Source organism: Oryx dammah, unplaced genomic scaffold (assembly GCF_014754425.2).
Source record: "Oryx dammah isolate SB20612 unplaced genomic scaffold, SCBI_Odam_1.1 HiC_scaffold_28, whole genome shotgun sequence".
In the NCBI taxonomy this organism is placed as follows: Eukaryota; Metazoa; Chordata; class Mammalia; order Artiodactyla; family Bovidae; genus Oryx; species Oryx dammah.
The window spans coordinates 6668292-6693057 of NW_024070212.1; the positions used below are offsets into that span (position 1 = coordinate 6668292).

Here is a 24766-nt window from a genome sequence, read left to right on the forward strand (position 1 = left end):
ATTAAAAACTGAATTTTAAATTTACTACTTATTTCATTAAAATATAATTGTATGTTAACACATATAATAATTTTTATTAAAATTTTTCAAAAAAATAGTGAGAAGACTGACACTGCTTTATATTTTTAAAAATCTCTTTGATATCTGACTTAATCAAATAGATCCTCTTATCTGCTTCTAGACTCAATTTGTTACAATAATAACGCAAGTCATTTAACCTCTGGAAAACTCCACCATACACTTGTGGGAGAATGAGAGTGAAAAAAAAAGCAAATCCTAATGTTATTTTGAGAATAGTTTTGATCTTGTGGATCCCGTAAAATGGTCTCACACACTTGCAGGGACCCCCAGAGCACCCTAGAATAACTGCTCCATATTCCACCTCAGACTATCAGTCCCCTTCTTCAGGTACAACTAGTTATCAGCTGACTGAGTAATTTTCTAGAACCATCCTACATGTATGTAAAACTATACGGATGTACAGGGTTTTTAATTTAAAAAAATCAAGTTTTAGTATCCTGTACATTTCACTTTGGGCTTTCTGTTTACATGTTGGGGGTAGTTGCATTTTAGCATATGTAGTTATGTCATTCCTTTCTAAAGATCTGTTGTTTTCCACTGAATGGATGTAACCGTATATAACTACATCAGTGTTGCAGTGTCCAAGTGAGTTGATGAACAGCTACCAGAAGTTGGCAGCTTCTTCACTGAAAGATCTAGAACTTAAAGGGAATAAAGTGGCCACACAGATCAAGAAGGGATATCACATATGTTAGTACAGCTTTCCTCTGGCGTCTCGTTCCCCAGAAAGGCATGCAGCTGAAGCCTTCAAAATTTGAGAAAATATTCAAACTCTTGCTCTACTACTGTCCTTTTCTAGTTGGGGTTTATCTCACTATTTCAGAAGAAACTTGTACTAATATCTCTGCACCTACCTGTGCAGGAATGTTTACAAACATCAGCCTCTCAAAGCACACACACTATCATCAGTGTTACATCATCATGGGGGAAGTGAGTGTCCCCAAGTATTTTATTTTATTTGGCCACACCATGCAGCATGTGAGATCTTAGTTTCCTGACCAGGAATCAAACCTAAGCCCCCTGCAGTGGAAGCACAGAGTCTCAACCACTGGACCTCCAGGGAAGTCCCCCAAACAGTATTCCTGAAAACTAGTTCCCTGTGGCACTAACGTGGCAAAGACTAACCCTGTTAGATCACAATTTTCCTGACACAGAAAATGCATCACCTAAAGGAAACCCTCACCTCATATGGCTAATGTGGTTTAATTACATTGAAGGATTCAAAGGCTAAAATGTATGCAGACTACCCGGGTTCATTTCCTCACTTTCATATTCACTAGCTGTGAATCTTGGGAGTTACTTAGCTTCTACTTACTTGTGAAATGGAGATAATGACACCTGTCTCAAGAAGTCATAAAGAAGAATTGTAATTCTCCATTAGATGGGCCTGCCACAGAAGGTGCTCAGGGCTCAGGAACTGCTCACCTTCTCCCTTTACTGTTCTATTAACAGAAATAATATGTAAGATGGGTCTTACGTCCTGGACTGAAGATGTCATGTCTTATGTCCTGGCTTTCCAGGAACCTCAGTCACCCTGTCCTTTAGGAAGTCTGGAGCTATTAGACACTAGGACGGGAGAAGATGATGGAGATTGTTTTTTTCTCCTCTTGTGAGAGGTTTGTCATCTGTCTGATGCAGAATGAGAGACACAGGCCTGCTTTCCTTTTCACTAGGCCAGGAAAACAGGCACCAACATTCCCAGCATTTCTGCCTCAAGTTTCCAGTCTACCTCTGAAATTCTATAGGCCAGTGTGGTTTTTAGACCCATAGAACCTAGAGAAAACCTCCTAGGTTTAGGGATCCTCCTCCAGTGAGGATGAGCAAAGATTTGCTTTTGAACAATTCCTAGGGGTAGAACCAGCACAGGATAATTACAGACAGACGTATTATAACCTTCATTTATCGATGTGAGACTAAGGTTTGAAGACAATAGGTAAATCCCCCAAGGTAACACAGCTAACAAGGTCAGGATTGTAACTCAAAACCAGGTTTGCCCTACTCTGAAGCTCCAGTTTTTAACCACATCATATGATGCTCCTGTTAGAAAGGAAATCAGCCCCATCATGACATAGCAAGACACACAGCTTCACTGAAATGGTCTCACAAAAGAGACAAACTATCCTTAACTGTAAGCTAAGGAGTTTACTAACCCAATATTGTAAAAACGTAAAATTAAAATTCTTCAGGAAATCATCCCTCAGCTACATGCAAAGAGAACAGCAGGATACCAAAACCAGTATTTTATTAGTTTGGGATTATTTACCTTACTTTAAGGTGATATGCCTTATTTTAAGGTAAGATTATTTACCTTACTTTATTAGTATTTGATTAGATCAATTACTAAAATGAATTGGTTGTTTCCATTATTATTATTTTTAAAATTGATTAATATCAACTTAGCCAATAGTATTTCTAGCTCCTAGTATATACCAGGGACTTCAAATGTTATAGATGAAGAAAGCATGTTCCTTGGCCTTGATGAAGAAGATGTAGTGGACATTATAAGATCTGATACATATATGACTATATATATATATATATATATATATATATTTGTGTTGGTGAGATACTAAGATAGAAAAGAATAAGATGCTAAAAGAAGGAGAAATCAAGCCAGTGGAGTGGCTTGATTTCTCCTGACTTCCCTGACTTCAAGTCAGGGAAGACTTGAAGGAGGAAGGAGGCATCATTTGAGCTGACTCTTGAAATATAACTAGAATTTTGTCAAAAAAAAAAAATAAAAAGCCGAAAAAAAAAGGAACAATTTGAATTGCAAGTTATGTGGCTGGAGGACAGGAACAGCACAATAATCAAAGCTAGAGCTGGAAGGTGGCTGAGGCTATAGATGCTAACAAGAGGTGAGCATGTGCGGCCCAGGAAAAGCTTTGGGAGAGAGGGATGGCAGGTGAGGGAGGCTCTCTACAGCCTAACCTGGCATGTGGGGTGCTTTATAGGGGAGAGGGGAGCAGAGAGGCCAATGGGAGCCTGACCCAGAACAATGACATCAGGAAGGGGAAAGAAATAATATGGAGGTATGCTAATGATCACATAAGGGGACTGAGCATCAGTCAGCAACTAGTTACAGCAGGGAAGAAGGAAGGAGTCCAGGAAGCCTGCATGTCCAGCCTGCAGGTGACCAAGAGCACAGCACTACAAGTAACGGATCCTGGGAAAACTGGGAGAGGAATTGGTTCAACAGGGATGATTGCGAGTTTGGTTTGAACATAAAGAATTTGCTTTCCCTTCCATGAAAAGAGGCAAATACATCAAGCAGAGGAGTAGAAATCTGGGTCCAGCATTCAAGAGTTTGGTACCATCAACAGATGAATGGATAAAGAATATATACATATACACACACACACACATATATACATATATACACGCAGAATGGAATGATGTAGTAGATAGCATCACTGACTCAACAGACATGAATCTGAGCAAACTCCAGGAGATAGTGAAGGACAGAGAAGCCTGGTGTGCTGCAGTCCATGGGGTGGCAAAGAGTTGAGCAACAAGAATGGAATACTAACACTATGTGTTCGGTCATTTTTTTTTTTTTTTAATTGCCAATTTCAGCAACATGAACATACTTGGAGAGCATTAAGTGAAATGTCAGACAGAGAAAGACAAATACTGCAAGGTATCATTTATATGTGGAATCTAAAAAGTAAAACCAGTGAACATAAGAAAAAAGCAGACTCACAGATAAAGAGATCAAACTAGCGGTTACCAGTGGGGCAAGGGACGGGCCACATAGTGGTAGGTGATTAAGAGGTACAAATTATTGGGTACAAAATAATCTGGGCCTCCCGGGTGGCTGAGTGGTAAAGAATACACCTGCCAATGCAGGAAACAAGAGTTTGATCCCTGGGTCAGGAAGATACACTGGAGAAGGAAATGGCAACCCACTCCAGTATTCTTGCTGGGAAATCCCGTGGATGGAGGAGCCTGGTGAGCTACAGTCCATGGGGTTGCAAAAGGATTGGAAATGGCTGAGCAACTAAACAATAACATAAAATAAGCTACAGGGATATATTGTATAATGTGGGAAATATTGCCAATATTTTTATAATAACTATAAATGGACCATAATATTTAAAGACTGTGAATCACTATTGTATACCTGTAACTTATACAATATTGTGAATCATCTATACCTCAATTTAAATAAACAAATGAGAGAGTTTAATGTTAGAGATTCATATTTGAACATCAAGTACATAAAGGCAATCATTGAAGTCTGAGGCAGATGAAATGATCTGGGAAGAAGGAAGAGAAGAAAACTGAAGACAGAACCCTGGGGCTTATCTGCACTGAGTGATGGAAGAAGGTCTCTGCTTTCCCTACCACGCTCCGGTAAGAGTCAAGATGACTTGACCAACAGTTCCTCTTCACAAAACATCAGGACTCCCTGATCTAATGCAGCTTCCTTAGTTCACAGATGAAGAAAACTCAGGCCCAGATGGTTAACTGATTTACCCAAAGCCTCACAGCTGCTTATCAGCAAAACTGAGACAAGATGGATTAAGTGACTGTTAGGAATTAACCTCGCCTTGAAAGTGAAAGTGAAGTCGCTCAATCATGTCCAACTCTTTGCGACCCCATGGACTGTAGCCTACCAGGCTCCTCTGTCCGTGGGATTTTCCAGGCAACAGTATTGGAGTGGATTGCCATTTCCTTCTCCAGGGGATCTTCCCAACCCAGGGATCGAACCTCGCCTTAGCCATTGGATAATTGTGTGTGCCCCACTTGACATGCTTGGATTCAGAGAAGCCTGGGAGCAAACCAGGAGCTTCGTTCACTCTGCTCCGCCAGCCCACTCTGCGATGGTGCCCAACCACATAATCAGCGCAGGGCTCAAAGCACCTCTCACTCATCTTGCTGTCACCATCCCACCACTGTCTCTGCCACCAGCATTATTACAGCATAGAAAAACCAGATTATTTTCCTCCTCTGCATATGCACACAACCACAGACTTTGGAGTTTTAAGAACTAAAGAATTCATCTAGTATTAGTATAACCTCTGTGCAAACAGACCCAAAGTAGTTCAATACCAGATGACAAGTCAGTAGTAGACCCCTGACAAATCCCAAACTCTTTTTTTCTTTCCATTACACTACCAACCTTAAGTGCAAGAGACTTACTTTTTAAGTATTCATTTATTTCTTTGGCTGCACCAGATCCTAGTTGAGGCACATGGACCCTTATTTGCATCATGTGAGATCTAGCTCCCCGGCCAAGGATCAAACCCAGGCCCCCAGCTTTGGGAGCATAGTCTTAGCCACTGAACCACCAGGGAAGTCTCAAGAGACTTATTTTTAAGACAAAATTTCTTGTCTCCAATCTCTTGAAATGTGTCCTATGTAGCCATTTCCCCTCAAGATGCTTCTTGAAAAAAAGAGAGCTCCATGATCCAAACGTTCATTGAGTGTTATAAGCTACATCTCTCTCAGAAGGTAAAAACGCTCATTTCCATATTATAGACCTTGGGAAGTCCTTACAGTAAACAAATCTGCTTAATTCTCAAAGAATATTTTCCCAAACTTATTAAGCCACAGAAGTCTGGCCCTTGCCCTCCCCTATTGTTTTCTATTTAAAAACCCACAAGTTTCCAAGGATTGTACTTTGGGAAGTACCATGTTTGTCCAATTAGCAAGATTTCCTTCGTTAGGTCCCAACAGAAGTGCCCGTCCTGAGAGGTTCTCCTTGTGGGAACCCAGCTGGGGAGGGATGAGAGACAGAGAAGGAAAAGGAAGCAACCACGTGCCCAGCCTCCTCCAGGGCCATCTGCTCTGCCGACATCAAAGCGCATTTGAAAAACCTGGACTCAGGGTCCTGGTTAGAAGCTTAAGGCACTTTTCTCCGGCCTAAAGTTCTTGCGGGAAGATGGGTCTCTAGGTTCTCACACACTCCACATCAGTTAGTGTGGGAGCGTCACCCTGCTTCTACCCCACCATTAGTAGCAATACTGTCTCACTGGTGTCCTTCAGGTTACACCCACGCCAGCCCTATCTTGTCCTGGTTCCTTCTGCCATCTTGGTCCAAACCTGGTCGCTTCACATCTGGAGGACTGAGAAGAGCCTTTGGCTAACTCTCCCTGGCTTAACCCCTCCCCTGCAATTTCCCTGACATGCTACAGTCACATTAATCTTAAACAACACTGCACTTGCTCTAAGATAAAGGAAAATGTTCAAAATTCCACAACTCCCCTTAATGTAATAAAACACATCTATGCAAGGCTGTTTTCTCCATGCTCCCCAGTACAAATTTCCCACTATACCAGGCTTACATCCTCACTGTTCCAAGCCAGCTGATCCTAAGCACTCTGACAGCCAAGCCTTTTCCTGTTCTTTGCTTCCTGTCTGTCTAATTCCATCCAATTCTTACACCACTTCTAGCATCCAGCTCCAGTCCCCTGACAATACAACCCCTTCCCTGCATTTTAGTGTTTGCAGACACTGAGCAACTAGCCCCACATTTCCTTTACTGTTTCCTGAATTTTCTAACTGATAATAAACTCAGGAAGAGAAAAGACTGTGCCTTATGACATTCAAGTCACTTAGTAAGTACGCAACAAAAAAAATTTTTTTTTTTGCTGAATAAAGGAATAAATCCATGTAGATCTCAGAACCACGAGTTAAGCAGAACTCTTGGAAAATGCCTACAACACTGTGGGAAAATGAGCCCCTTTCTGGGCCTCCAAGGCATTTACACTTTTCTATTGATCTTAGTTTTAGGAAAGGGGAAGAAGATTGATTCTATCTCATCATGGGGCACCTGGTGAGTTTTCATTCTTTTTTTTTTATAGACAGAGCTATGCTTTCTGCCCCTTCTCATAGACTCCTTGCCATTTTGGCCTCCAGGAGAGAGTCTAGACTGAGTACATTAAGTGATATTTAAACATGTATCTCTAAATTTTCCAAGGGTCTGGCCAAAAGAATGTTCTTTCCAAGAACATATTCTCTATTGACAATTGTTCCTTCTTTGAATTTAGTGAGTCCTTGAGATAGAAGGATGGATAAAAAACAATCATGGGCCACGAAGCACCCACAGTCAAATGCAGTTTTACTCTAAATGGACGCCTGCAACAGAATCAGTCACCTGAGGGAGGCTGCTAAAAACACAGGTTCCCTGGACACTTTGCAGAAAATGTTTCCATCTAGCAAGTTTTACGGGCTTCCTCAGGGGCTCAGTGGTAAAGAATCTGCCTGCAATGCAGGGACGCGGGTTCAATCCCTGGGTCAGGAAGATCCCCTGGAGGCAGGCATGGCAACCCACTCCAGTATTCTTGCCTGGAGAATCCCATGGACAGAGGAGTCCGGCGGGCTACAGTCCATAAAGTCTCAAAGAGTCAGACACAACTGAAGGGACTTAGCATGCATATATCTCATGCATGTTTTGCGTGGAGCCTGGGCTCTGCATTTTTCAGAAGCACTGCAGATGATTCTGATGCATACTGAAGTTTGAGACTCACTGGCTCAACAGAAAAGACAAGGGTATCAGGAGATAACTATAAAACAGGGATGCCTACTTGCAACAAAAAAAAAGTGAGATCCACAGGTTCAAGAAGAGTAACCAAGTAGTGGTAAAAAGTGAGGTGCTTCAGTGAGAAAGACCTAGGTTCCAATTCTTATTCTGCTACTTATTAGTATCTGCTATGTGAGTGAGCCTCTCTTAGCATCTTGTGTTCTCATATATACATAGGAAAGCTAACCACTTCACACAATTATAAGGTTTTGATGAGATAATGTATATAAAGTGCTTAACATAGATTTTGGTATAAAATAAGCACTCACTGCTAAGTTGTCATAATGTTTTTGATTATTAGCAAAATTTAAAGAGGACAGATCAGAAAGGCTTTCCTGGAAAAAAAAAAAAAAACGTAGCTTGAATTTACTTTTAGAGTGGAGTCTCTCCAAGTACAAATACATTCTTTCAGACCATGATATTTATAGAATTTTTTAAATTTTATATCTTCGATTCTATAATTTGGAACTTTTAATGCTAGTGGTAACAAAGTGATTTCAGGGCCTGCCTTTTCATCTGGGTTTGTGATTGTCCAAATGCCAAATGAAAGCCAGATCAAATCAAGAACCAATCTAGAAACTGAGGAAATGGTGGGAGAATTGAGTCACCAGGTGGCACAAGGCAGTTTAATCCGCTCAGCCATTGCGGTCAGCACCATGTTCCTGCAGTGGGCAGGTGTGTGGCATGAGCTCTGACTCTACATACCAGTGCCTACAAGTTTATAAGCAGAAATCTAAAGCATAAACACAAAAATACAATGGTTCTGTCACTGATTCTAGTAATAGTTAGATTAGATAGCAATTTCTTTATCAGCCCCATGCTAACCCTATCTTCAAGAGAATAGACACTTTAACAAATATTTAATGATACCGAATTAAAATTAACATTTGACCACTGCCTACTGGCAGAGACTTGGTTAAGTAAATATGAGATCTGATTTTCCCAAATGCATAAACCCTTGAGGCTATTAATAACAATATGTTTAACACACTCTAATAAGCCTAGATAGCATATTCAAAAGCAGAGACATTACTTTGCCAACAAAGGTCCATCTAGTCAAGGCTATGGTTTTTCCAGTGGTCATGTATGAATGTGAGAGTTGGACTGTGAAGAAAGTTGAGCGCCGAAGAATTGATGCATTTGAACTGTGCTGTTGGAGAAGACTCTTGAGAGTCCCTTGGACTGCAAGGGGATCCAACCAGTCCATTCTGAAAGAGACCAGTCCTGGGTGTCCTTTGGAAGGAATGGTGCTAAAGCTGAATCTCCAATACTTTGGCCACCTCATGCGAAGAGTTGACTCACTGGGAAAGACTTTGATGCTGGGAAGGATTGGAGGCAGGAGGAGAAGGGGACAACAGAGGATGAGATGGCTGGACGGCATCCCTGACTTAATGGACGTGAGTTTGAGTGAACTCCGGGAGTTGGTGATGGACAGGGAGGCCTGGTGTGCTGCAATTCATGGGGTCGCAAAGAGTCAGACACAACTGAGCGACTGAACTGAACTGAACTGAATAAACATTTTCTGCACAAATATTAATTACGTTTAAAAAACAGTCCCAAATTAAACATAGACCAGGCCCTAAGGCTACATGTGTCCACTCTATCTTTAAACCCCACACTAGTGGTTAGTCTCAACAAACCACATCATCTCCCGCATTAAAATAATGTTTTATTATTTTATTGAGTTTATAGCTATATTTGACTTCACTTAAAACTTTGCTTCAGCTTTATAGTTGCAGAAAAACTAAAGTATAAGAGATGTTGTATATTATGATTTATAAGAAACATATAGCTGGTCATTCAAAGACCAAAATAAATTTCTCATATATATTTGGTCTTCATCCACAGATCCAGGCTCACAGACTCCCCAAACCTTTGGAATTTCCTAAGTGAGGAGAGCCATAAAGGTGCCTTTGGTTACATTACTGAGGTGATTCTAGGACCCTACCTAAGGATGGGAGCTGGTTGCCAGGGAAACCAACGTTGGGATTAGAAGGGTGGAACTTTCAGTCCCAGCTCCACTGATCACTGGGTAGAAGAGAGGCTGGAGTTTGAATCTATCTCCAATAGCCAATGATTTAATCAGTCATGCCTGTGGCATGAGGCCGCCATAAAAACCCAAAAGGACAGGGTTTGGACAGATTTCAAGTTGAAGAATACACAGAGATTTGGGGATAGTGATGCCTGGTGAGGGCATAAATGCTCCTCCCCTCTCTCCATACCTTGCCCTATGCATCTCTTCATCTGCCTGTGCCTAACATTTCCTTTTATGATAAACCTGTCATCTAGTAAATAAAATGTTTCTCTGAGTTTTGTGAGCCACTCTAACAAGTTAATCAAATCTGAGGAGGGGGTCTTGGCAGCCTCTAATGTGTAACCAGTAGATCAGAAGCACAGGTAACAGCCTGAGCTTACAACTGGCCTCTAAAGTGAGGCATAGTAAGGAGGTGGGGGCAAGACACTGAACCCTTAACCTGTGGCATCTGATGATACCTCTAAGGAGATGGTGTCAGAGTTCGTGTGAATTGTAGGACACCCAGCTTGTGTCCAGAGAATTGTCTGATGTCCTGTGGGAAGCCCTCCCCATCCACACACAACGTGTACATGGAAACTGAGTCCAGGAACCTAATTTAAGTGTATACCTGGCTTTAATGTCTGTATATATTTTGCTGTTGTTCAATCGCTAAGTAATGTCCAACTCTTTGCGACCCCATGAAATGCAGCATGCCAGGCTTCCCTGTCCTCCACTATCTCCCAGTGTTTGCTCAGACTCAGGGCCATTTCATTGGTGATGCCATCCAACCATCTCATCCTCCATTGCCCCTTTCTCCTCCTGTCTTCAATCTTCCCCAACATCAGGGTCTTTTCCAGTGAGTCAGTTCTTCGCATCAAGTGGCCAAAGTATTGGAGTTTCAGCTTCAACATCAGTCCTTCCAATGAATATTCAGGGTTGATTTCCTTTAGGACTGACTGGTTTGATCATGACTACTGGAAAAACCATAACTTTGGCTATACAGATCTTTGTCAGAAAAGTGATATGGCTGCTTTTAATACACTAAGTCTGTCATAGCTTTTCATGTTTTAATAGTGTCCAAATATGGAGAAGGCACTGGCACCCCACTCCAGCACTCTTGCCTGGAAAATCCCAGGGACGGAGGAGCCTGGTGGGCTGCAGTCTATGGGGTCGTGAAGAGTCGGGCACAACTGAGTGACTTCCCTTTCACTTTTCACTTTCATGCATTGGAGAAGGAAATGGCAATCCACTCCAGTGTTCTTGCCTGGAGAATCCCAGGGACGGGGGAGCCTGGTGGGCTGCCGTCTATGGGGGCACACAGAGTCGGACACGACTGAAGCAACTTAGCAGCAGTAGCAGCTGTGTCCTAATAATTGATCATCCTAAAAAGCTGAAAAAAAAATTCTCTATAAAATAGGTGCACATGTTGCTCAGGTGTGAGTAATTAGATAATCCTGAGGGAAATTTTTTAGACTGCTGAGTCTGTTCTGTGACCCTGCCTTTCCACAAAAGGAAGCAGCAGAGGATGTGCTCCTTCCCAGCAGCCCCACTGCTGGGCATACACACCGAGGAAATCAAAATTGAAAGAGACACATGTACCCCAGTGTTCACTGAAGCACTGTTTTCAATACCTAGGACATGGAAGCAACGTAGATGTCCATCAGCAGATGAATGGATAAAGAAGTTGTGGTATGTGTACACAATGGAATAATACTCAACTATGAAAAGGAATTAACTTGAGTCAGTTCTGATGAGGTAGATGAACCTGGAGCCTATTATACAGAGCAAAATAAGTCAGAAAGAGAAAGACAAATACTGTATATTAATGCGTATATATGGAATTTAGAAAGATGGTACCGACAATCCTACATGCAGGGCAGCAAAGGAGACACAGATGTAAAGAACAGACTTTTGGACTCTGTGGGAGAAGGTGAGGGTGGAATGATTTGAGAGAATAGCTTTGAAATATGTACATTACCATATGTAAAACAGACGACCAGTGTGATGCATGAAGCAGCGCGCCCAAAGCCAGTGCTCTGGGACAACCCAGAGGGATAGGGTGGGGAGGGATGTGGGAGGGAGGTTCAGGAAGGGGGGACACATGTATACCTGTGACTGATTCGTGTCGCTGTATGGCAAAAACCCATCACGATATTGTAATTACCCTCCAATTAAAATAAATCAATTTTTAAAAAGAGGAAAAAAAAGAAACCCATGACTAAAAGCATCCCTGCAGGATGGCTGGTTCCTACATCTTCAGCAGCTGTCTCATGACTTTCCCAGTGGCCCCTATAGCAGCATCAGGAAAGGTACTACGGTGCAGGGAGGGAAGGGGGGGAGAGTACTTCTTTGAGTGTGGAACACCATTTACCTTACACTTAAGACCATTTACCTGGCCTGAAGAAATGTGGTTAGTGGTGAGGGTGGGGATTATTAAACTCTAATGAAAGGAAGTCACATGAATCTAGACATCCCATTGCTTTGTCACCACTCTCACCTAATCTTCATTGATTCACTAGAAAGTATGCTTGACACCCCATGACCAGTGAGTGGATTATTTTTCCCCAATACGCATTACTGAATCATGCAGTGGTAACTATTGGCTTGGGCAATAGTTAGTTTGGGGTTTTCTGTAACGCCTTACAGAAAAACGCTGAATGAACTTTTTGACCAACCCAGTATAATAATTTTCTCATTGTAAGGATAGATTTGAACATATTTATGAAGAGCATCAGAGTACTACTTCTCCTAGGAGCTCTGAGGAATGGTGGCCCAATAGATTTGGGAGCAAATTGTGGCTGACAATAGCTTCTGTTCCTACGAAGGGCTGGATTCAGATGTTTAGGAGACCCAGGTGGTGAAAATATTATAACACCTTCCTCACTCCCACCTTACCAAGTACTCCGTTATAAAAAATAACACTCAATGTAACATGAAGTATAAGAACATTCAGTAAAGTTCCAATTTTTTCATTATGATTGTTTCAATACTTTTTTGGAAACCAAATTTCTATTTATTTCTGAAAGAATTTGGAGATGCCCCTGCTAGGGCCTTAAACACCTTCATGTAAAGCAACATTGTAAGTGAATCCAGGGTCCTCACTTCCATCATTTCACTTGAAACCAGGGTCATGTGTTGCATCTAGTCTACTGATAACAAAGATGGAGTCTTTTTTTGTGTTGAATTCCTTTCTTCCTATGTACTGCCCAAGAACTTCTGCACCAGCCTTCTCTTTGCCCTAACCTACCCAACTCAAATAAAGACTTAGATCTAAAAATCTGAAATTCCTTTCAATATCCATACTACTTAGTAAATTAGGGCTAGAAATGAGAACTTCTGCCCTATTTAAAACAATGTTCCTTTTTTTTTCCCTCTCTTATATTACTCCTGCCCAAGGCAAGAAGGAACTGGATGTCGGATCACCAGGAAATGCAGTCATTGAAGTTTACATATGTATATAGGATAAAAGTAGCCATCCTGAGATCTTTGACAAAACATGTTTTGTAAATGCTGGCAACTACTTGTCAGCTGGAAAATGAAAGTGGGGAGCACCTGAGAGGCTAGAGGTGAGCCCTCCTACAGCTAAGCAAAAGGCACAAAACAGCTCCCTTTTTCTAGAGGGCTTGGGGCTCCTATGGATCTAGGAGGGGGGAAGAAGTTAGCACCCTAAGTCATAAAAATGAAAGAGGAGAGTAAACATCAGGGACTTGTGAAAGGGAAACAATGGGAAGAGCATCAATCATCTTTTATTCTTCAAAAGCCAAGTCTGTCACCAAAAACACAGCAAAAGGATGACAAAGTAACTTTTCACACTCCACTAAGGTATCCGCATAAGTCTAGAATTTACATCTTAGCTTGACATTCAAGCTTGACATCTCTTTGGTAATGAATGGCTGACCAAAATGCTTAGAAAACTCTTCACCTCCAAACATAATATTAAGTAACAGTTAATTTACTCTTCACATAACACTAACTAATCAAATGAGAATTTTTAGGGAAAAGTAAGAGGAAAGCATTTCTATCACCAGAGGTATGAACACACCAATGAGGAAAGAAGCATGATGAGGAAGACATCAGCTCTGCGCATGGTCAAACCAAGAGAAACCAAATCTGGAGCTGTACCCTAAAACCTAGAACGATAATCATCACCCTCTGGGAATAACCATTTTCTATTTATTGCTTAAAGGAAAACAGCCCTGTGTGCATTATATACCCAATACCCACTCCAGTATTCTGGACCGGAGAATTCCATGGCCATACAGTCCACGGGGTCGCAAAGAGTCAGACACGACTGAGCGACTTTCACTTCACACTCACACAAAGTATTCAGATGTAAACTTACATGTTACTCCACATCTGTGCTCATAAAGACTTTACTGACTTCAATTTTCACAACTAAAAGAAACAGGATCTGAACCCAGCGCTTCTGATAGCAGTCTCAGTGCTTACACCATTTCTCCATGACCTGCTCTCTTCCGTGTTTTGAAGTTATGACTAAAGTTGCCATAATCATCTGTACTTAGGTTTCTGCATAAACATAAGTTCTCAATTTGTTTGGGTAAATGCCAAGGAGCATGATTTCTGGGTCACGCATATGAATATGTTGATTTCTGTGAAAAACTGCCAAAGTGGCTGTGCAATTTTGTATTTCCAGCAGCAATGAATAAAAGTTATCACTGCTCTCATCAGCACCAGTATGGGGTGCCGTCAGTGCTCTGGATTTCGGCCATTCTAACAGGTACTGTAATGATAATTCATTGCTGTCTTAATTTGAAATTTCCTGATGACCTACAATGCTGAGCATTGTTTCATGTCTACTGTGGCTCTGCTGGTAAAGAATCCGCCTGCAATGCAGGAGACCTGGGTTCGATCCCTGGGTTGGGAAAATCCCCTGGAGAAGGGGAACGGCTACCCACTCCAGTATTCTTGCCTGGAGAATCCCATGGATTGTATAGCATGGGGTCACAAAGAGTTGGACTCAGCAACACGACTGAGCAACTATCACTTTCACTGCGATCTGTGGGCTTCCCTGGTGGCTCAGGTGGTAAAGAATCTGCCCACAATGCTGGGGACCTGGGTTCAGCCCCTGGATGGAGAAGATCCCCTGGAGAAAGGAGTGGCAACCCTCTCCAGGATTCTTGCCTGGGAAATCCTATGGACAGAAGAGCCTGGCAGGCTACAGTCCACGGGGTTGCAAAGAGTTGGACATGACTGAGTGACTAACACTTTTGCCATCTGTATATCTTCTTTGGCGAACTGTCTGTTTATTTCTTTTGCTCATTTTCTTATTGTTGAATTTGAAGAGTCCCTTACACATTTTATGTAACTGTCCTCTATTGGATAGGTCTTTTGCAAATATTTTCTCCCAATCCATGTCTTGTAGTCTCATTGTCTTTAGCTTTCACAGAGCAAAAATTTTTCATTCTAATGAAGTCCACTTTATCGATTTTTTCTTTCAAGGATTGTACCTTTGGTGTTGAAACGTCATCACCATACCCAAGGTCACCTAGGTTTTCTCCTATGTTATGTCATAGTTTTCTGGTTTCTCATTTTACATTTAGGTTCATGATCTATTTTGAGTTCATTCTTGTGAAGGACATAAGGTGTGAGTGTAGATTTGTTTTGGTTTTTGGGTTTTCTTTTGCATGTTCAATTATTCCAGCACCATTTGGTGAAAAGACTATCTTTCTCCATTGTACTGCCTTTGTTTCTTTGCCAAAGACCAGTTGGCTATATTTGCTGCTGCTGCTAAGTAGCTTCAGTCGTGTCCGACTCTGTGCGACCCCATAGACGGCAGCCCACCAGGCTCTGCCGTCCCTGGGGTTCTCCAGGCAAGAACACTGGAGTGGGTTGCCATTTCCTTCTCTAATGCATGAAAGTAAAAACTGAAAGTGAAGTCTCTCAGTCATGTCCGACTCTTAGTGACCCCATGGACTGCAGCCCACCAGGCTCCTCGGTCCATGGGATTTTCCAGGCAAGAGTACTGGAGTGGGGTGCCATGGCTATATTTACATGGATTTATTTCTGGGCTCTCTAGTCTGTTCTGTTGATCTACTTATCTTTTTTTCCAGCAATACCACACTGTCTTAATTACTGTAACTATATATTAAGTCTTAAAATCGGGTAACATCAGTCCTCTGACTTTGTTCTTCTCTAATATTGTGTTGGTTACTCTGGATCTTTTGCCTCTCATTATAAATTTTCAATAGTCACAAAATAACTTACTGGGATTTTTACTGGGATTAGGATCTATCTATAATTTCCTTTTATATTATTTTAACATTTTATCTCAATTTTAAAAATCTATCTAGTGTACACACTCTTAAAGTAGAACTATATCTGTCTGAGGAACAATTAGCTACTCTTAAGTAACATTTTATTTATTTATTTAATTGAAGGATAATTGCTTTACAATATTGTGTTGGTTTCTGCCATATATCAACATGAGTCAGCCACAGTACTCCTGAGTAACTTTAACACTGCTCTCTTCTTTAGGTCAACTTGTTCCCCAGGCTCTCAAGAGAGTACATCTTAAAGAACCAACCCCAGCAGCCTTTGTAAACTTCAGCTCTCCTCTAAACTTTATATGCCTCTGGGAAATTACAGTCCTGCATGGCCTTTGTTGGTATCACTCCCGTAGGGACTGCCAAGACAATCCTGCACACAGTAAATTTTGCTGGATTTGCTACTATGAAAAGTGTTCAAAAGGCATTTGGACCAACCTTCCCCATAGGCATAGTGCTTTCCCATTTACAAAGTTTCCTAACAGTATCTTCTCTGAACCTAAAAGAAGGGGATAAAGACATATGAGGAAAATAGATGAGGAAACTGAGGAGCACCAAAGTTAAAAGCCTTGAGGTAAAAAAAAAATCTAGAAAATGATGGTGCTGAGATCAAAACTTACTACATATTTGCATCACTACCTTTTGCTCACAAGGTTCTATTCTTCAGAAGCCCTCCCAGTTATACCCACACCATGGAGTACACAGCAATGTTTGAGCAGTAGATCCCAGGCACTGTCCTCAAACATTTTTGGAAGGTCTCATTAAGCACAAAACACAAGCCACAGACAGTTGAGAGAGTGAATACATTAAAGACAGTGATGATCTCCAGGAGAAGCCCAGCTGAACCCAGGAGCTTTGAAGTAAGTCTAAACCCCTCTTAGAATCTCTCTGACCTCTCATTGCTCTTCCAGGCCTCAGGGATACTTGGGCTGGCTCAAACCTAACATTTCTCAGTCCTCAGAGACCAAGATGAGAGTCCAACTAACAAGTAGTGTGTGCACACTCAGTCATTTCAATCATGTCCAACTCTCTGCGACTGCATGGACTGTAGCCCACCAGGTTCCTCCATCTATGGGATTTTCCAGGCAAAAATACTGGAGTGGGTTGCCATTTCCTTCTCCAGGGGATCTTCCTGACCCAGGGATCGAACCTGGGTCTCCAGCACTGCAGGCAGACTTGTTACCACTGGCCCAACAGGGAAACCCCAGCTAATAAGTAAACAATCTGCCAAATTCTGTCACCTCTGTTGCTTGGAGAATTACAGAACTTGGAAATATCTAGTAGTTCTATGCACAATAGAAAGCAAAAAATAAGAAAACCAAAATAAGAAGAGAATTATTTTCAACCAAATCATGTCTGAATAACACAGTATCAACCATAATATGTCCAAATGCATGCAAATAAAATTAAAAGAGATGGAAAAAGTTTAGAGAGACCATCACTTTAGCCATTAGGTGATAGTTTTTTTAGTGACTATCCTTGGACAGGCATCTGGACATCTTGGTTCCTCTGTTAAGCTATTGTTATTAGAAAATGTTAAGCAGAGTGTCTTATACTCAGAAGTAGTCAATAAAAGCTGGTAAATAGAATTAAACCCAGTAAAACACAGTTGAATTGTTGAGGGAACCCAACGCAATCAGGGAGATAAACAGGTTAGAAACCACTGAGAAATGTAGCCAGATGGGGAAAATGGACAAGACTTGGGCATTAGGAGCAGGAGGGGGAAATGTGTGAACATCAGTCAAGGCCAGTCTTCACTCTGGTGGTCCCTCCAGCTTGGAGCCTTGGTGGGACAAGTGAGTTACTGGTTGACTACTCCAGAAGCACGAAACTTGATTTCTCCTTTGTTAACTCATCTCTCCCTTTCCTGAATGCATTTAGTTATGATAGCACTAGCAATTGGAACCCATACTGTTTTACACTGCCCTTTAAATCTTCCCACCATAATAGGATTATTTGTCCAATATATAATATATTTTGTCCCTCCTTCCCTACCTGTCCCAAGGTGCCAACTCTTTTTTCCTTTAGGTGTTGCATGGACCCCTAGCCAAGTACTCCACTCTTGTGTTTAATTCCTTGTGAAGATAGCATTATGCACAAGTCTGTTTTGACCATCAAGGGAAAGGTTGGGGAAAAGTGAGGTAAGGGTGCATAAGGGAGTGGGGACAAGGAGATGAACTGACAGCTGTCTTTTCAAATAGAAGAGGACAAGTTTCCCACAGATTACATCCATGCTGCTTCCCAGGGAGCACCAGTTGTAAAGAACCTGCCTGCCAATGCAAGAGACATAAGAGATTTGGTTCCATCCCTAGGTCAGGAAGATCCCCTGGAGGAGGGCATGGCAACCTACTGCAGTATTCTTGCTTGGAGAATCCATGGACAGAAGAGCCTGGCGGGCTACCGTGCATGGGGTCACAAAGAGTCAGACAGAGTGAAACAACTTAGCACACACTCACATAGTGAAATGAAATAGATCTATCCAAGATACCAGTCTCCATGATTCATACATGATGGGCTTTTAGACCAGAGAGTATTGAAGATTCCACCAGAAAAAGCAAGAGAAGTGAGCATTGCCTTACTCGGAGCATCTACTGTGTATGAGGCTATGTACTGGCCTCTTTGCAAATCTAATGGCACCTATGAGACAAGAAAAATGAGACCTGAAAATGTTAAATATCTTGCCCAAGTTTACATGGCTAGTAAATGGTGGCAAAACCAGAATTTAAACCCATGTCCTTTCCAGTGCAAAAGTACTTTGAGAAGTATTATCTGTAGAGGGGGATTTTGCTCAGTGAATGTTGTTGCCTGGAAGAATGTTGCTGGACTGAGGATATGGGGAAATAACTGAGCTGAACAAGCCAAAGCAGCTGTGCCAAACTAATAATAAAAACAACCATCATCAGCATCACTTATTAGCTACATGCCAAATGTTATGCTATATACTCACAAGTGGCATCTGTAATACCTATTAGATGGGAATTACCAACCTTATTTTACCAATTAGGAAACTGAGAGAGTTTAAGCAACTAGCCCAGGGTCACAAGGTCAGTGAGTACAGAGCTGGGAGTGGAAATCAGGTCTGTCTGACTTCACAACAGAAGGAGTTCAAGGCCTAGACAAGTGGTCCATGTAAGGGGAAAAGGCAGATTGTGGACATTTTAAGGTGGTCTTGACCCAGCTCGAAGCAGTCAGCTAGGGGAAGGAGGCATGCCAACCAGAGGAGGGAGGCACTGGCTGCTAAATTTTTTACAGGACAACAGGGTGGGGCTGTCCTATAAAGGATGTCCTTACTTCATGTTGAGGAGTGACCGAGGCGACAGACTTGGAGATTTATCAGCAGAGATTCAGGTTAGACTCACACGGGAAACACTTCAAAGTGCTGATTTCCACCTTCAGCTACTCTTACTTAATTGATCCTTAAGGTCTACCCAAAATTCCTAACATAGTGGTAAGCAACCCACATTGTGGACGGTTGCTGAATTCAGAAGTCCTGGGAGGACTGGGGATGCTGGACGCATATATGGACTGAGTTGTCATTTTTGGGAGAAAGTCAATTCAAACACTGCACGACTTCAAACAGCGCAAGGGGCATAAAGAATCCAGTGTGTCTGTGTTATGGGCAGGTTACCATTTATGTCAGTGGGTGCACAATATCAGAAGGTCTGTGGAGGTCAGTTTTTGAGGGGTTTTAGCTTTCTGGATGCCCAGGAGACGTGCCTGAAAGTGGATCTTATAAGAAAACTTTGGAAGAAGAGTCTGAGAGCTAATGTTAATTTAAAGTGGTATGACATCCACTCACTTTATTGTCTAAAATAATGCCTTTAGCCAAATCACTGTAAAATTCTGACTAGATCTTCAACCTTCTCACCTCTTTGGTTTAGACCCTAATCAGAGTTACCTCCAAAATCTAACAGTGATAATTGTTATAAAATGCACAGTGCATACTTCAGTAATTCACAAAGCTTTCTCCCATGTGTATTTGATATACGCGTAACGGTAACAGGAGCAGCAGTGATGACGTGAAATCAGTATCTGTTGAGCACTAGATGCTAAGCTTAGAGTGTTTCATGTACGTTATTTCAGGAAGTCTTTGTAACAGTCCTGTTGGTGGGGGAGAATGGTGTGGCATCAATATACAGAGGAGTGGGAGGCACTCTAATATTGTAGTGTGTCTATTAAAAGGTAATCATGAGCTTCCTTGGTGGTTCAGTGGTGGAGAGTCCAGCTGCCAGAGCAGAAGACACGGGTTCGATCCCTGGTCCAGGAGGACCCCACGTGCCATGGGGCATATAAGCCCATGTCCCACAACTGTTCAGCCTGTGCTCTAGAGCCTGGGAACCGTAACTACTGAGCCCACATGCCCTAGAGCCCTTGCTCCCAAACAAGAGAAGCCACCACAATGAGAAGCCTGCACACAGCAATTAGAGAGTAGCCTTTGATCACCACAACTAGAGAAAAGCCAGGGCAGCAATGAAGACCTGGGCACAGCCAAAAATAATAAATAAATAATATGGATCTTTAAAAAATGTAATGATATGAAATGATCTGGACTTGATTTGTTACATGTGATAGATAATCCATATGACTTAATGTCTGGGAAGTGACCGTATAAGAAGGGAAGAAAGCAGTGAGTTAACAGAGAGGCTAGAGGAGAGACAGGAGGGGAGACTCCTTTGGACGACACTCCCACTCTGTGCTCCGACATTGTCTAGGAGAAGCTCACTGTTTTCCTCTCCTCACACACTCACTTCCTGGAGCTGGTGCAGCCCCCACAGGTTGAGGGCTCAGACCCACAAAGGGCCCCACAGGAGAGACACTGATGACAAGGGTCCCCAACTCACCTACAACTTCTTTCCAACTTGACTACGAATCACAGGTTGCCACAACCCATCCCCCATCTCCACCACCCCCAGCTCACAAAAGCAGTGTGATGTGACGTGAAGTAAAGTGAAAGTCACTAAGTCGTGTCCAACTCTTTGTGACCCTATGGACTGTAACCTACCAGGCTCCTCTGACCATGGAATTCTCCAGGCAAGAATACTGGAGTGGGTAGCCATTCCTTCCTCCAGGTGGTCTTCCCAACCCAGGGATTGAACCCAGGTCTCCCGTATTGCAGGCAGATTCTTTACCATCTTCCCCACCAGGGAAGCCCATACACTTATGGGTACTTGTTTATTATGTATTAAAGGATATGGATTAAATGGGGCTTCCACAGTGGCTCAGCGGTAGAGAAGCCACCTGCAATGCAGGAGACCAGGGTTCAATCCCTGGCTTAGGAAAATCCCCTGGAGGAGGGCATAGCAACCCACTCCAGTATTCTTGCCTGGAGAATCCTATGAACAGATGAGCCTGGTGGGTTATAGTCCATGGAGTCAGGCATGACTGAAGCAACTGAACAGCACAGATGAACAGCCAGCCAAAGAGATACATAGTGCAAAAGAGCGTAGGAGCTTCTGTCCCTGTTGGGCAGGGGTGCACCATCCTCCAAATACATGGTTGTGCTCACCAACCCAGAAGCTCTCCAAACTTGATACTTTGGGGATTTCCATCACGTGGGGATAATTAATCATTAACTCCATCTCCAGCCCTTCTCCCCTTCCTGGAAGGCAGGAGGTAGCGCTGAGAATCCCAAGTCTTCCGGGACACCAGCCTCCATCCAGGAGCCCACCCAAAGTCACCTCATTAGAAAAAAAGACAGTCCTATCACCCAGAAAATTCTGAGGGACTTAAGAGCTCTACCCTAGGAACACAGGTCAGAAGCCAAATATTAGAATAAAAGATGCTCCTAATACTCTCATCACTTAGGAAACTGTAAGGGTTTCAGAAGCTCTGTCCCAGGAACCAGGGAAAGAGACAAATATACTTTTTCTGCATATGTCACAGACATGGATACTGTTGGAGTTACAATTTGTAGATTCTAAGTAAAAGAAACTGGGAATTCCTTCCACACTTCCCTTAACTTTAGTGTTTGTAAAGCAAACAGCTCTTAACTAGAAACAGAGGAAGGGCCTCCCCAGCACCTGCTGGGCCTCCACAACCCCCCACCCTCATTCCCAGGACCAGAGGTATCCCTTCTGACCACAGGCACAGATGAGGGAACACGAGGAAGGTCCAAGGTCGAGCAACAACCCTTAACCAGATATGAAGCTCCTGGAAAGCCATCTCCTTCGAGGAGAAAGCTGTGGACTGATCCAAACAGACCTTCCTTGTTCAGAGATGGTGCAGAGGCAGGCAAAGGAAGCATGGTATCCTTCAGCGCCCACCGAGCCCCCGGTTGAGGCAGTGTAACCAGGCCAGGCACCAGAGGAAAGTTTCAGATGGAAAGTCTGGGGATATCCCCTGCAAGGAAGGACTGGTTCCATTCAAAAGAGATGGGCACTAAGGCAGAAGCCCCCCACTGCAGCCGCCCTCCCACCAGCACCAGCAGGCGCTGCCTCACATTTCATCCCAGTGACCAGTGTCCATTGTCACAAAACCCATATGGGGAAGCCCTTTACAGCCTTCAGACGGCATTCATGTCCAATATCTCTTCAAACAATAATACAGAAAAGTAGTGCTATTATTCCCGTATACTACATACAGAGGCCAAGGTACAGAAAGGAAGAGCAACTTTGCCAAGTAGTAAAAGGGAGAGACAGAACTTGAACTTGGGTCTTCAGAACCTAAATCCAAGGCTCTTTGCAGAACAAAGGTAAATATATACCGAACACTCAGAAGTAATGCACAGAGCTGCCCATCTGCAACCTCTTTCTGGTATCCAGACAGATAACCATCCAAGTGCGGAAGTGGCCTCCAAGAGACGGTCCGCACAGCTCCCCTCGCCTGACATCTTCGCCCCCTAGTCACCAGTCACCCACCGAGGGAAATGTGGAGTTTGACTTGGAAGTAATCAAATGTGTGTATGGAGTTGGGGAGGGGAGTGTTATTAGAGAGTGAGTCAGAGCACAGAGTTTAGAGTCAGACATTCGTGAGTTTCAACCTTATTAGCTGTACTTCCTTTTGCAGCTCACTCCACTTCTCTAAGTTTTAAGGTCCTTATTCATAAAATAGGAATAATGTCTCCAGAACTGTGAGGATTCAGACAGATTATGGATGGAGAGCTCTGAGCATGGAGTCTGGGGTAGAACAAGCACCTCGCTTTTTTTATTTTACACACAGACACACAACCAAAGATGACCACAGATACCATTTGCTGATGAACCACTATTGGGCATCCTCTCTTGAGGGTAACTAATGTCCTTGTGGTGACTTGTTAATTAAACTGCCTCAGCCTCATGAATGTGGAGGTATGGAGTGCAAAGAGCAGTGGGTTAGCAGGAAAGAGAACTTCGATTTCATCTGCAGCTTCACTACTAATGTTGCTGTGTGACCCTGAGTGTGTCAGTCCCCCTCTGGCACTCCCACCGCTTGAGAAACGAGGGGTCATGAGAGCTCTCTAAGGCTCTTTACAGTCGCTGACTCTCATTCTTCCAGAGAAAGGACGCAGAAGGCGAGCAGTCAGCAAAATGGTGCTGAACCCCTCCTGGCCTGAGCAGTGCAGACTCCCGCCTCAAATGGCTGGCCTAAGAGCTTCAGCCACTTGGAAAAATCCTCTTCCCCCTTGGATGAGACTCTTGAACCTCAGCCAGGACTCAGAGGTCCCAACTGCAAACAGTTACAAGTCATTTGATAACAAAGGGAAAGACACCCCGGCCAGCGAATTGGGGAAGATGAGGCTGGTCACAACTGAAAAATACCCCAGCCAGCCAGCACCCCACCCAGCCATCCCAAACCTCAGGGTGAAGCCACTGCTTACCCGAAGATGTCCTTCTCACAATTAGGTCTGCAACTCCCCTGAAAAACCAGAAGTACTAAAAGCTGTCCTCTCCCAAACTCAGGACCCTCCAACATCACTACTAAGTGCCGTAAACGTAGCACTCCGCTCAGGCTTCTCCATCTCTGAAATCAGCTCTGCGATCGGCCTGTCTTGCCTGCCAACAGTTTCAACTCTACGGACGCTGTTTATTGTATCCTGCAGTTGCGATGGATTCGTTTATTTTGCCTCAGTCTTCTTTGGTTAGTAGTGCTTTATTCTTCTCTCCATAACATAAATCCAGCCTCCCAAAATGCGAAACCTTGGATTTCTCAAGCCTATGGTGACCCATTTCCTTCCCTTCCTGGCCTGACTTGAAATGAAACTCCCTTCTGCCTCCTTTTTCAAACTTTTTCTGAGACACCGGGAGAAGGATAGTGAGAGCTTTCGTTTTTGGAAAAGTGGGAAAAAAAAATGAAGGAAGAAAAAAAATCAAAACACATAACTTACGTTCATCCAGAAGTGCACAGTTTTGGATGGAAGAAAACAGAGCTATAATCCACTGCGTTCCCCCAACCCGAAAAGAAGAATCTGTTGTGAAACGCTTCTTTTTCCACTTTGCCGGTGGAGGAGCCCCGTGGTAGGCATACATCCACAGGCTGATGCAAGATGCCTTTGAGAGAAACCTCACATTCTGAGGATTCCTGGGAAAGCGCCAGGGATCCCAGCATCCAATATATTGCACATTTGGTTTCAATTAGGAAGGGGGTTGGGGAGGGAAGAAGGAAAGTCACCAATCAGAGCTGTTTTCTGTTTAGAGACTATTTCTTTTGACCCAAGGGACCACGGGCAAAGCTATAATTTACAGCAAAACCCATTCATAGAAGAAAAAATATGTATAACCATAGGACAGACTTAAAGACACAGTTCCCTTCCGCCTTATCCCCACCGCATCCATCCCCAAGCCCTCCCCTTCTTCCATCTAAGATTTGGTCCCCACCCTGTGTCCCCCCCACCTCATTTTACTTACTGGAGCTGAAGCTATGAGCACAACTTAAGGTTTGGAT

The 24766-nt window shown here is 43.0% G+C and overlaps 1 protein-coding gene across 2 annotated transcripts in view; it reads right to left on the bottom strand.

The window, feature by feature from the left end:
- Nucleotides 1-24425, bottom strand: part of DDR2 (discoidin domain receptor tyrosine kinase 2) — a 171254-nt gene extending 146829 nt beyond the window's left edge. Inside the window, exon 1 of one of the 2 annotated variants that reach the window (XM_040230001.1) lies at nt 24210-24425. The gene's annotated coding sequence lies outside the window, so the exon portion shown is untranslated. Of the gene's footprint in view, nt 1-23702; nt 24172-24209 lie in introns of those variants that run through there. The other variant, XM_040230002.1, reaches the window with a different exon arrangement.
- Between the last annotated feature and the right edge of the window lie 341 nt (nt 24426-24766).